Source organism: Chrysochloris asiatica, unplaced genomic scaffold (assembly GCF_000296735.1).
Source record: "Chrysochloris asiatica unplaced genomic scaffold, ChrAsi1.0 scaffold00058, whole genome shotgun sequence".
Taxonomy (NCBI): domain Eukaryota; kingdom Metazoa; phylum Chordata; class Mammalia; order Afrosoricida; family Chrysochloridae; genus Chrysochloris; species Chrysochloris asiatica.
The window spans coordinates 13,571,773-13,585,227 of NW_006408576.1; the positions used below are offsets into that span (position 1 = coordinate 13,571,773).

At 38.6% G+C, this 13,455-nt stretch overlaps 1 pseudogene; it reads right to left on the minus strand.

Annotated features, from left to right (window-relative positions):
* Nucleotides 1-8,397: 8,397 nt before the first annotated feature.
* LOC102818771 lies at nt 8,398-11,663 on the minus strand (annotated as a pseudogene).
* Between the last annotated feature and the right edge of the window lie 1,792 nt (nt 11,664-13,455).

Below are 13,455 nucleotides of genomic sequence, written 5' to 3' on the forward strand. Positions count from 1 at the left end.
ATGCACAGCAGAACAATACACTGCCCGAACCTGGGCCAACCTCACTACTGTTGCCATGCTTGTGTCGATCGATGCTGTGACTTCGCTAATCCATTTCGTCGGGGGTCTTCCTCTTTTTCTCTGACCCTGCACCCTACCAAACATGATATCCTTCTCCAGAGACTGGTCCCTCCTGACAATATGTACAAACTATGAGAGATGAAATTTGGTCATCTTGGCCTCCAAGGAGCACTCTGGCTGCACTTCTTCCAAAACAGATCTATTGGTTCTTTTGGCAGCTCATGGCACTTTCAATATTCTCCTCCAATACCATACTCAAAAGCATCAAATTTTCTATGGTCCTCCTTATTCACTTTCTAGCTTTCGCATGCATATGGGTTTATTGAAAATACCATGGCTTAGGTCAGGCACACCTTAGTCCTCAAGCTGACATCTTTGCTGACATCACTAGCCATTGTTGTTGTTGTGAAGTGCCATCACTAGCCATTAGAGAGATGCAAATCAAAACAACAGTGAGATATCATATCACACCAGCAATAACAGCAAAAATCAAAGAAATAGGGGACAATAAATGATGGCAAGTATGTGGAGAGACTGGGACACTCCTGCATTGCTGGTGGGATTGAAAAATGGTCCAACCTCTCTGGAAAACAATATGGCGCTTCCTCAGAAGTTTGGAAATAGAAATACCTTATGATCCAACAATTCCTTGACTTGGCATTTACCCACAAGAAATACAAGCCATAACATGATTAGATATATGAACACCAATGCTCATAGCAGCAGTATTTATAATAGCAAAAAGTTGGAAACAGCTTATGTGCCCATCAACTGAAGAATGGATAAACAAACTGTGGTACATACACCAATGGAATATTATGTTACCTTGAAGATCTTCAACAAGGAAGCTGTAAGCTACCGCATAACATGGATGAATCTTGAGGACATTATACTGAGTGAAATTAGTCAGTCACTAAAGGTGAAATACTGAACAGAATTATTATTATAAAAGACTAAGGAAAAGAACCCATACTAAAGGAGGGGGGATTCTTTGCTTGTTACCGGGATGTGGGGGGTATAATAAATGGGGGAGGGGAAGGTAGAGCACAGGGTCAGGAATAGACACAGGATAGTTTGGGTGTTAGGGAGGGGGGCAATACAAAAGAAGGGGGAGGGGAATGGAAGAACAAAGCGGACGGAAAACAATTAGGCAAATTTGCATGGGCTAAGTGGGACACTTTTGTTTGTGTACTTTGCAAAATATTTGGCAGTCTGTGTATTCCCTGAATTAATGATGTATGCACAACCTTGAAACAGCAGGGCTTTGGGATGCAGGTATTGAGACATGGTTTGAATGGGAAAAAGGGGGTAAATAAAACAGACACTGAGGGGGAGAGAAAGGAATAGCCAGAATTATCACCATAGAAAGCTTCTAAGTCCATCTTCTGCCTATAGCTGTTTGAAATACCTAAAATGGGGCTACAAACTGCCCAGTGAAGGAGGCTTCCTATGGAGCCTATGCATTATGTAAGACCATAGGTGGAATCCTGAACCACTTCCAGAATCTTCAGAGGTGGGAAATTTCCACTGGAAAGGACAACCAGACCAGCCTGGAACGGCTAGAAAAACAGAAGATACTTCTTGAAAGAAAGAACAACAGGAAAAATACAAAATAATATAGGCAGACCGACTGATTATGACAAGAACAAGCAAATTGCTCACCCAGGAGACAACAAGGCAAGTGATTGGGTCCCCTCAGGGCAACCCCCCTTCCAGGACTAAGACTCAATGGGAATACACACTCTGATTGGTGACCACATTCATCACCGATAAGGGGAAGTGAGTGGAAAACAGCAATGAAGCCTCTAACTAAGCCATACAACATTCAATACACTCTTGTGAACCCAGGTGGAGACCTGGTCGGCCAGCAGTGTGGCTAGACCTGGGGACTCTTGGGCCCAGAATCAGTGACATAGCCACAGAGGACTGGAGTGGAGAGTGAAACATTCAGCTGATAAGAAGAGCAGGCATATGCATAAGAACACCCACACTTGCAGATAATACTCACTAGACCTGGCTCAATGACTTGAGGATCAGAGCTCAATTAGAAGAAGAAAGAAGAGGAAAAAAAAGAGTAATCTGATAAAATTTGATGAATTTGACCTACATGAATGGATGCAGTAGCTCAAACGAGGGAAGAAGTGTTTACAGTGAGGATCATTCCCAGCCCCTCCACACACAGAGTAGACAAGGATGGGCAACTTAGACATTGCCTACCCAAAATGGGGGAGGGGGGAGGGGAGGGCACAAAGGCAAGAAATGTCTGGCTTACAAGCTTTCAAGAGGAAGCCTATATCCAGAGGGTATGGAGGAAGGCAGAATCTCCACTTAGTAGTATCCAATCTGTCTGGGTGGGGCTAATGAAAGAAGATGTGGATAGGTCCCCTGTGGTACAATGGTGAATAATCGTTATCAGGACTGACTGCGAGGGTTGGAAATGTAAAGGTGGATGTTTTGTAGCAAAAGAAGGGAAGTGATTGACTTTGCAGTCCGGGACCGGAGGTCCCTGGAACCATCAAGTGAGAAGAGTGGAGTGTGAGACCCTACCCAGAGAAGCAGTGATGCCAGAGACAGCGACCACGATGTGGAGAGGTGGAGCAGCCGGGTACTCTAGGCCCAGAGAGGGAGAAGAGCTGTATGCTGATGACTGGGAGGCGGGCAGGCTTGCAGGGTATATCCTTTGGTTGGTTGATGATGAATGGTGGGGATTGTAACCGTGACAATGAAACGATAGAATGAATGTAAAACTAATGTTCTCCCATGTAGCAAACTCTAGCAAAATTAGGTACAAAATAGTTCTTATCAATACCATAGAATGTAAACACAAAGTCACTGTACCAAAAAGAAATGGTTGATGTTAAATCATTTCAAGAGGTAGCATATGATCAAGAACTAATTGTACTGAAAGAAGTCCAAGCTGCCCTGAAGCATTGGTGATAAACAAAGCTACAGGAACTGATGGGAATGTAGATGGAAATCATTCAACAAACTGATGAAGAATTGGAGGTGCTCACTCATCCATTCACAGATAGTTGGAAGACAGCTATCTGACCAACTGGTTGGAAAAGATCCATATTTGTGCCCATTCCAAAGAATGACATTCCCATGTAATGCAGAAATCATTGGACTATTTCATTAATATTGCATGAAATTACAACTTTGCTGAAGATGATTCTAACACTACTGCAATAGTACATTGACAGGGAAATGCCAGAAATTTAAACTAGATTCAGAAGAGGACATGGAACAAGGACTCTATCATTGCTGACATCAGATAGATCTTGGCTGAAAGCAGAGAATACTTGAAAGATATTCACTCATGCTTTACTGACTCTGCAAAGGCCTTCAATTCTGTGGCTCTTGACAAGTAACGGATGACATTGCAAAGAATGGATATCCCAGAACACTTAATCGTACTCATGATGAATCTGTTAGTAAATCAATAGATAGTTGTTCAAACAGAATAAGGGGATACTGACTGTTTACAAATCAGGAAATGTGTGTGCAGTTTTCAGTCTTTCCCATATTCCAATAATCCAAAAAGCTGGATCATATGAAGAACAATGTGATATCAGGTTTGGAGGAAAACTGATTAGTAACCTGTGATGTGCAGATGGTAGGCTTGTTTTCTGAAAGTGAAGAGGTGTTAAAATAGTTACTGATGAAGTCCAAAGACCACAGACTTCAGCATGCATTGCACCTTTATTTAAAGAAAACAAAAAATCCTCACAACTGGACATCATAATAAATGGAGAAAAGATTGAAGTTGTCAAAGACTTCATTTTTCTTGGCTCCACAACCAATACTTATGGAAGCAGCAGTCAAGAAATCAAATGACATATTACATTCGGGAAATCTGTTGCACAAAACCTCTTATAAGTGTTCAAAAGAGTGTGGAGATAATAGTTTGAGGACTAAGATGTGCCTGATTCAAGTCATGGTATTTTCAATAATCTCATATGAATGTGAAAGTTGGACAATGAGTAAGGAAGATTGGTAAATGAATTGATATATTTGAGTTGTAGTGTTGGTGAAGAATATTGGTGGTACCATGTACTGTAAGAAGAACAAACAAATGTGTGTTGACAGAATTAAAACCAGAATCTTCCTTAGAAGCCAGGTTGGCAAGATTCTGTCTTTTATACCTTGAATATGTTAGTAGAAGGAACTAGTCCTCAGAAAAAGTCATCATGCTTGGTAAGAGTGGAGGGTCAGTGGGAGTAAGAAGAAAGCCCACAACATGTAGCAGCAATGACAGTGCCTTCATTTTGTTATAGTTAGGGTTGCTGTGAGTTAGAGCAGAATTGATGGAACCTAAGAACAGCAGAAAATCAATACCATTAATAAAACAAAGTTAAAGTTAGTTTTTATATAGAAACCTAGTTCACTTGGAAACCTTCTTTGAATAGAAAATCATCTAAAAAACAAGTTAATTCTGTAGCCAATGCAAACATTAATTAGCAGTCTAGCAAGAAACAGGTCACAATACTGAATGTCAATGTGCTAAAATGTCTCATAGCTACAAGACAGTACCACCTTGCTAATTTGTCATTAAAGGGCCCCTGGAACTGAAAAAGATGACAAAAATCTGTGCAAAGAAGAAATTCTCACTGACTAAATCAAGGTTTTGCAGTTCTGTGAAAAATGTGCTACTTTTGGTAGCTTTACTTTGGAGATTTTAAGAAACAGCCATATAATTGACAGTCTTTCTACAGGTGAAAATTTACCTCTCTAACTGTAGTGGTTACGAATCAGGCTGCTAATCTCACTGTCAGCAGTTCGAAACTACCAGCTGTTCCATGGGAGAAAGATGAGGCTTTCTGCTCCCATAAAGATTTACAGCCTCGGAAACCCTGTACAGTGTCACTATGGGTCAGAACCGACCTCATGGCACATAAGAACAAGAACAACTAAAACTTTGATAAAATTTTTCCATGTAAAATGGCAAATATTCTGTTTGTCTTGGACTTCAGACTACAGACTTGTCCAAATTTAATTTATTTCTAAATTTTAATTTAACTACTTAAATTTTTGCAACTTCTTGCTGCATTGTTGTTGTTAGGTTCAGACTCAAGTGAATAAAACCCTGTGCAGTCTTGAGCACCCTCACAATCATTACTGTTTGAATCCACTGTAATAGCCACTATGTTAATCCATCTCATTAAAGGTCTTAGGAAATTTTTAAATTCTTGGGTATTTTCATATTAAAATAGGGAAGCCTAGCATCTTATACTTAATGAGAAAGATTGTTGTTGTTGTTGTTAAGTGCCGTCGAGTCGGTTCCGACCCATAGCGACCCTGTACAGGGTTTCCGAGGGTGTAAATCTTTACGGGAGTAGAAAGCCTCATCTTTCTCCCGCGGAGCAGCTGGTAGTTTCGAACCACTGACCTTAAAGTTTGCAGCCCAATTCGTAACCACTATTTCCATATGCGATGCTAATTGTGGCAAATTCCAATTTGCAGTGGGCCGCCGGCCGCCGAGCATTCTATTTTAGAAATACGTGTATTGATGAAAAGAGCCAAAGTGTTGAATTCAGATACTGTATTTTATTTCTAATTCCATACTGAATATGTAGCCTGGGTCAAATAAGTAAAATTAGTGACAGTTTTCCTATTTTACATTATTGTGTGCTGTTTTATTACAATTAATATTAAGAATCTCTTTCTGACCGTCAGAGGTTAACACGTAATTGCGCATATGCAATATTTTGTCTTTTTAAAAAATACATTTTTGCTTAGAAAACTTTATCACTCTTCAAGAACAAACTTTGTAGCAATCAATTATCTTTATTATAATGAGATGTTGTTTATTATCCCAAGGTATAAAATAGGTAATAATGTGTAATGCTTTTATAGTGCACATTTTGTGCTTCAACTTGCTCTAAAATATTTAATTCAATACCCATGGCATATGTATAAGCTAGGGAAAGTAGTATTTTTATCTCTAATATTGATGGGAAAACTAGGACACTTACTTTTCCAAGGTCATATGGGTTATTGTCGGTGGACTCTACACTTGAACACAAGCAGACTGTGTTCAGTGTGAAGTACTACAGCACTACACTGCTTTTCACACGCACACACACACATTGTAGACTCAATTTGAATAAAACAATCTATGAGTCAAGAACCCTTGATGTTTCAACCTATCTTTTCCCCCTGGGACAGTCTTCAAAGCATTTCTAGGTCTTAGAGTAGCCCTCTAGATCTAAATAGCACTCTTTAGATTTTTTTTCCTTTCTCTATGTAGAAAAGAAACCTTAATCCTTTAAATATCATCTCAATGCCTATCCATTGCCATGGAGTTGCGTATGGATCATGGTGATGCCCTATGTGTCAAAGTTAATTATGCTACGTAGGGTTTTTAATGACTAATTTTTCTGAAGTAGATCACCAGGGTTTTCTTCTGAGACAACTCTGAGTGAACTTACCTTTGTAATCAAGTCAATTCCAATTTGTAGTGATCCTATGCAGAATTTCTGAGGTTGTAAATCTTTATGGGAGCAGAAAGCCTTACACACACACACACACACACACACACACACACACACACACAGAGTGAGAATTGTTTTTCCCAAGTGCGATCTTTCCCAAGTCAATAAATGACAATCCATTTTTGCAGATGTCCAGGCTAGAAATGGAGTCCTGATTTGGCACTGTGGGTTAATGCACTGGACTGCAAAGTTTGTTTGAACCACAAGCTCAGCAGTTCAAGCTTACCAACTGCTCCTTGTAACCCTATAAAGGGTTACTATGGGTTGGAACCAATTTGATGGCACTTAACAACAACAACAACAACAATAAGACTAAAAATATATAAATGTGCTATCTTAAACATCTACTTCCCCTATAGTTATTTATAAAATACTACTGACTCAATCTTCAATTTAAATCCAATACATAAATCCTCCTACAATTTCCACTGACACTACCCTGATCCAAGCTACTATCATCTCATTTGGAAATGTTGTCTCCAAGTCTGTCTGAGCTTCTAGTCTTTCCTTCATAGCATGGTCTATTCTAAGCATAGAAAACAGAGTGGTAATTTTTATGGAGAAATTACATTGTGCCATTTTTCTGCTTACAAGCTTCTGAGTCTCCATCACACCCTAAATAAAAGTCTGCATTAGTTTCACTGACTTCATTGCCCCACACACTCCCTCTTGCCATTCCACTGCATTGTCACTGGCTTCCTTGTAACTCCTTGAACATGCCAAGACTGCTCCTACTTTAGGGCCTTTTCTTGGGTTTTCTCACTTCCAATACTCTTCCTTCAAATACTTCCATGGCTTACTCACTCACTTCCTTCAGATCTATATTAAAGCATCACTGTGATTAAAGTGTATTCTCAAACACGCTAAAGATAGTTATATCTCTAATTACTCTTGGAAATTCTTTCTCCCTTACCTTGTTTTATTGTTCTTCATAGCACTTGATGCCATTTTAATGCTGTATAATTTGTTTATTTATTTTCTCTTTCTTTCTATTCCAATCCCTTCTAAAATGCCAATTTAGGAGCTCAGAGATTTGTCCATTTATTATTTTTTTTGTTGGTTGGTTTTTTTTTGTTGTTTTTTTTAATTTTAATTTTGGTTATAGTTTCATTTTTTTTTTCTCTTAACAAGCCTACTGTTTAACCTCTCAAGATTAAACAAACAAACAAACAAACACAAACAAGAGTCTTAAGAATTAACAAAGGAATATTAAGGTAAGGGCACAGTAAATGCCACAATCTCAGGAGTATAATAATAGCTATTCCAGTTTAATACTTAGCTTAAAAACAAAATTGATTTTTATATTTTCTGAATGAAATGATATGCACAACCACCATCTTCATCTGAGCCTGTTATAACTCTCAAATACACAAAGTTTCAGTTTTAAGCCTGGTGAAGACTGTAACAGGAATGATGACCGACCTTAATATGTAGTGTGTAGCGATAGTGTCGTGGTTACCAATCGGACTGAGAACCTCCAGGTCAGCAGTTCGAAACTACCAGCTGTTCCGAGGGAGAACGATGAGGCTTTCTGCTCCGGTAAAGATATACAGTATCGGAAACCCTGTACAGGGTCGCTATGAGTCGGAACTGACTCCACGGCACATAACAACAATAGCAATAACCTTACAGGGATTTTAAAAACAATCATAACACAGTAATAATGCCATTAATAATGAAGTTCTTAATTTAGAGTCTGGAACATTTTTCCATGCGGGGGCGGGAAGGAGAAATTCAGTCCAATGAGTCTGTCTCAAGATCTTCATATCTTGTTTGCTATACTTGTATTCTCTTTTCAGTAACTGGATTAATGTTTTGAGCCCAACATAAGTTATATTTGTTATTACTGTAAGTTACACGTTGTTTGGTATTCAGTTTCCATTTGGTCCTCCTGCTTGCATTTTCTTAATGTTGCCTCCCTCTCATGCCACCCTTTTAACATAGTCCATCTATAGGCAGTTAGAAAGTGTCGCCAGCCTTGTCTCTTCTTTTCACCTTCTTGATCATCCCCTTCTTCAGAATCAGAGGTTGATGGAACCCCTGCTTTAGGTAAAGTTTTCTTTTTTGATTCCACTTCTTTCTTCCCCTCTGTTTTGTCATGCTCTCTTCTTGGTTTCTTCTCTCTCTTTTTTTTTTTTTTTTTGGCCTTCTTCATCCTTTTTCAGCTGTTTTTCCTCTTGCCGTTTTTTCTTAGTTTTACCTTCTTTAGTTACCATGTCATTTTCTAGAGGACAAGGCTGTTGTACCATTTTGGGTCTGCCTCTTGGTTTTGGAATCTTGACTTCTATAGTTGCAGGGTGTCCTCTTTTCAGACTTACTTTACATTAACAGATGTTACTGCTGTTGTCACTACTCTAGTATCCTCCATTTCTACTTGTTTTTCTGCCTCTTTCTCCCTCATCTGGCAGCTTTCGGAGTAGTTAGATCAATTGCTTTAGTCGCATCCTGATTGCTGACTTTTTCTTCCTTGTGAGTATCCTCCTTTTGAAACACCAGTTTCTTTTTCTTCAGCATCAACATTAGATGATAAATTTGATTGCTTAGTTGAGGCCTGCTGACTAGAAAATTCCACCTTCAGATTGTTATCTAGTTCCCATAAACCTTATTTAAAATCTTTTCGTTTATTTGACGTGCTGTATTTTTCCTTATTTTTGGAGTAAGGAAACATATCCTTTGGTCCCAGAAAAGCAGTCTCATGAGTTTCAAAAAAGAAAATGGGTAGTTAGTTTGTGGGTGGAGTTACAGCTCCATCAAGAATTTGATCTACCCGAGCTGGTCTCCGGGTTTGAAAGCGCGAGTCATGTGTTGGAGGTGACACCAGGGTCTGGAGCCCAATGAGGAGCCGCTGTGGACAGGCAGGTAGGAGTCTTGTCCATTTATTTTTATTGTTACTTTATCTGTAGATCCTATACGTCTTAGTCAATAAATGTTTGTTGAACAAAAGAGTGAATGAATCTCTGATAAAGCTCCAGGTTTCATGGAATAAAGTTCCATAATCACTCTTAAAACCCAGAAACTCAACTGCAGATGACAGAAGTATAAGCAAGGAGTAAAGACAGGAAGTTTGGTAAGATGGAGAGTCAGAGAAAAAGAGTAAGACATCCAGCGAGATGGACTGGCAAAGTGGCAGCTTCAATGGGCTCAAATGTGGCAACAGATGTGAGATTGGCACAGGATCAGGCAGTGTTTCGTTCTGTTGTACATAGGGTCGCTATGAGTCGGTACCGACTTGATGGAACCTAACAACAACAATACCAACTTGGCTGACAGAGTGCCTTCAGATGATAAAAATCATGGCTATAAATGTCTAAGGGTATACAGTGTTCAAACATGGTAAGGTTGGTTACTCATCAAAGTAAACTTTTCTTTGTTTCATGCCAGTGTTACACTGAACTGAAGAACATGTGACACTTGCAGTAAAAGTGTGCAGCAAAACTTTTTCTATTTGTAATAGAAGCACATCTGTGCCTAAGGTGTTGTTGTTGTTGTTGTTAAGTGCCCTTGAGTTGGTTCCAACTCATAGCGACCCTGTATAAGATTTCTTAGGAGTCACTGGTGAATGCAAATGACTTACCTTGCAGTTCAAGCCAACCTTAAGGTCCAGTGTTTTATCCAACAGTTCCACACCAGAACTAAGTTACAGAGAGTGAAAAGGTCAAGTGGAGTCATCAGGGCCCAGTTGATTGCAGATCAGGGTTAAGTGTTAATTCCTGTAAGGCACTAGGAATGAAGAGAGAATCCCAACACAAATTATGTCCACATGGAAAAGTGGGGTCACAGTACCATGGCAGGCATCTTATAATACAAATGGCACTGGATTCTGGGTCTGAGGAAGCACCTCACTAACAAGTCTAGACCTTCACCACTTGTAAGGTGTAGCTATTACTATAATCTTTATCCTGGGGGGTTGGTATTCTGCAGGTGCTTCGCTTCAGCACCTGTAGCCAAGCAGAGCTGAGGAAGGCAGGACTGACACCTTTTGCTACAGCATAACAGATTACCTTTCTGAGGTTTCTCCAGCTTATGTTTATGGTATTTACCTTCTGTTCCTTTTGGTTTGTTTGTTTGTTTAAAGGAAGATTAAATAACCTCACACAACATCATGCCACTTGAAAATAAAATGAATCTTGATTTTTTTTCTACAAAGAGATAATGAGGTAAACAAACACCTCTGTCTCCTGCCCACCTCTCTCAGGTGTGCCTGCTGTCAGAATTCTCCAGTTATAAAAATCTTACTACTGAATACACATAATTATTTTTCATATGTACAGATTTTTCATAAATCTCAGTGGTTCCTACAGTCCATCTTCTCTAAGAAGACTTCTTTGTTAATTTCAGCTGACATTTCCTCTCTCCTACGAACAACTGACAGCTCATTTCATGATAACGTGTAATACCTGTCTTTCCTACTACTGCCTCAAATTGCTTTAACTGCCAGCACAGATTTCTATTCTGTTGCTAGGTCCTTAGATCCAACAAATTGACGTCACAACTTAAATATTTCAAAGAAAGCTATGTCAAACCTCAAAACTGAACTTAGGACCTTATCCCTTCCAAGATTGATTTCTTCAATAAGTGGCAATGATATCCATCCTGAACTATCTCATTTGATTTTCTAGTCAGTTCCAACACCATGTCAGTGCCAACTCATGGTGATCCCATGTGTGTGAGGATAAAACTATGTTCCATAGTATTTTTGATATCTGATTATTTGGAAAGCCAGGCCTTTTTCCAAGGTGTCTCTGAGTAAACTAGAACCTTCAAATTTTTGATTAACAACTGATTGCAATAACCATTTGAGCTATCCAAGCATTCCTCATCTGATTTAGCAACCATTTAATCTTAAAAATTATGTGAAAGCCAGATGCAGTCCTATTCCCAATTAGTTTGACAAAGTCAATAATAAAGCACACAGTGTAATATTTGTATAATGAAAAGCTTGTGGTGGAGTTGATACTAACTCATGGTGACTATGTAGAGTAGGTTGGTGTTCCGTAGGATTATCATAGGCTGTGGAAGAGTCTTCTCTGTTCTGCCATTTTGCTATACTTGAAAGTACAAAGAATTGCTGAATATAGCTTCTTGAGAGATTTTTGCTTCTAGCAACATGTTGACCTATTTGCTGATTGACTGTATTGGTAAATACACAAAAATGCCATTTATCTACCATTAACTTTTTTTTTTCTTTATGTCTGGTGAGATAGCAGATGAGGCAGACATATTACACAAATCCTTTACAACAAAGATAAGAGAAGCCAGATGAAACAGATGAAGATGATAGGTATGGAGCTCTGACATTCAGAGGAAAGATTAGAGAATTGGATTAAATATTGACTAAGAGAAGTAGCTTAACAGGAGTAGCAAGAAAGGAGACAGATAGATGAACTGCTAGTTGGCCTGACTTGCTGTAGACATCTTGAACTTTTTCAAGCAGTGTCGGATCCAGAAGGCAACCTGACAAAGCAGGTGCATTATGGTGGCTGGTGAAGTGAAAGTTATATTCTTTTTTCTTTATGAATATAAAGTTATATTCTTTATGCTATTTTTCCCCTTTTATTATTTTATTTCTTTTGCTGTTGTTTGTATTTTTCTCTTGTATGTGTGTGTTTTTCCTTCTTGCCCAACCTAACAGAAGAAAACAACTATGCAGATACATCACAGCCACAACCATACCCCCTGCAGCCAAATCCAAGAGCCACTTCTCTAACCTTAACAGCCCCTGCACCACATGACAAACAATGGGCAACAGCTAACACCAGAAAAATTCACCCTGAACTGTATTACATGAGTGGCATAAAGAGAACTATGCACATGTTTCTGTTCTCTAAACATACCCATTAGGAGACAGATGTGTTTGATAAAGTACATAAGAACACACCCACATACAATCATCAGTTAAATACAAATCCACTGTTTTGTGTCAGAGACAACTATAATATCACTTCACACAAAGAAACAGAATAGAGTAGTTCAAACAAGTGACCAAAACGCAGAGCCAGAAAACATTTCTGAGGAAGAAAAGGTACTGAAACTACCTAACAAAGAATTCAAAAGGCTGATATTTAAGTACCTTCAGTAGATTGAGAGAAATGTTAAGAAAGCTGCAGATGAAAGCTAGGAGAATACACACACACACACATACACACACACAACTTTAGAAGAATTCAGGAAAACATTGAAAAAACAGGCAGACAAATAAGTGAAAAAATTTTGAAACAATACAAAGCTTACAAATAGAAATCCAGAGGATTAAAACTAAAATTTCAGAAAGGAACAATACATTAAAATGTAAAAGCAGTCCATTTGAATCAATGGAAGGCTGAATTAGTAAATTTGAAGAGAAGTCTCTCAATACCTGCTTATTAGAAGAACAGACCACCAATCTTCTGTCCATTTGTCAAATTGTGGTGGGTTTCATGCTGCTGTGATACTGTAAGCTATGCAACTGGTATTTTAAATTCCAACAGGAACACCCAGGTACACAGTTTTCAGTGGAGCTTCAGGACTAAGACAGCCTAGGGAGAAGGAGAAGTGGACTGCCTTTGAATGTGTAGCTACTGACAATTTTATAAGTAACTGTAGAACATTGTCAGATATATTGCCAAAAGATGAAAACATTATGAATTGCACCAGAATATTGTCAGATATAGTGCCAAAAGATGAGCCCCTCTGTTGGAAAACACTCAAAATATAAGCTGGAGAGTGTTCCCTCCTCAAAGTTGAGATGGTCATGACAAAATGAATGAAATAGCTTTCAGAACATTTATTTGCTGATGGGGAACAATTAAAAATGAGAAGAAACAGATAAAAACATTCATTAAAAATTGGAACAGTGAATGTACAGAATTTGAATGTAGGAAAAATAGAAGTTGTTAAAAAATGAAAATGAACATACAGATGC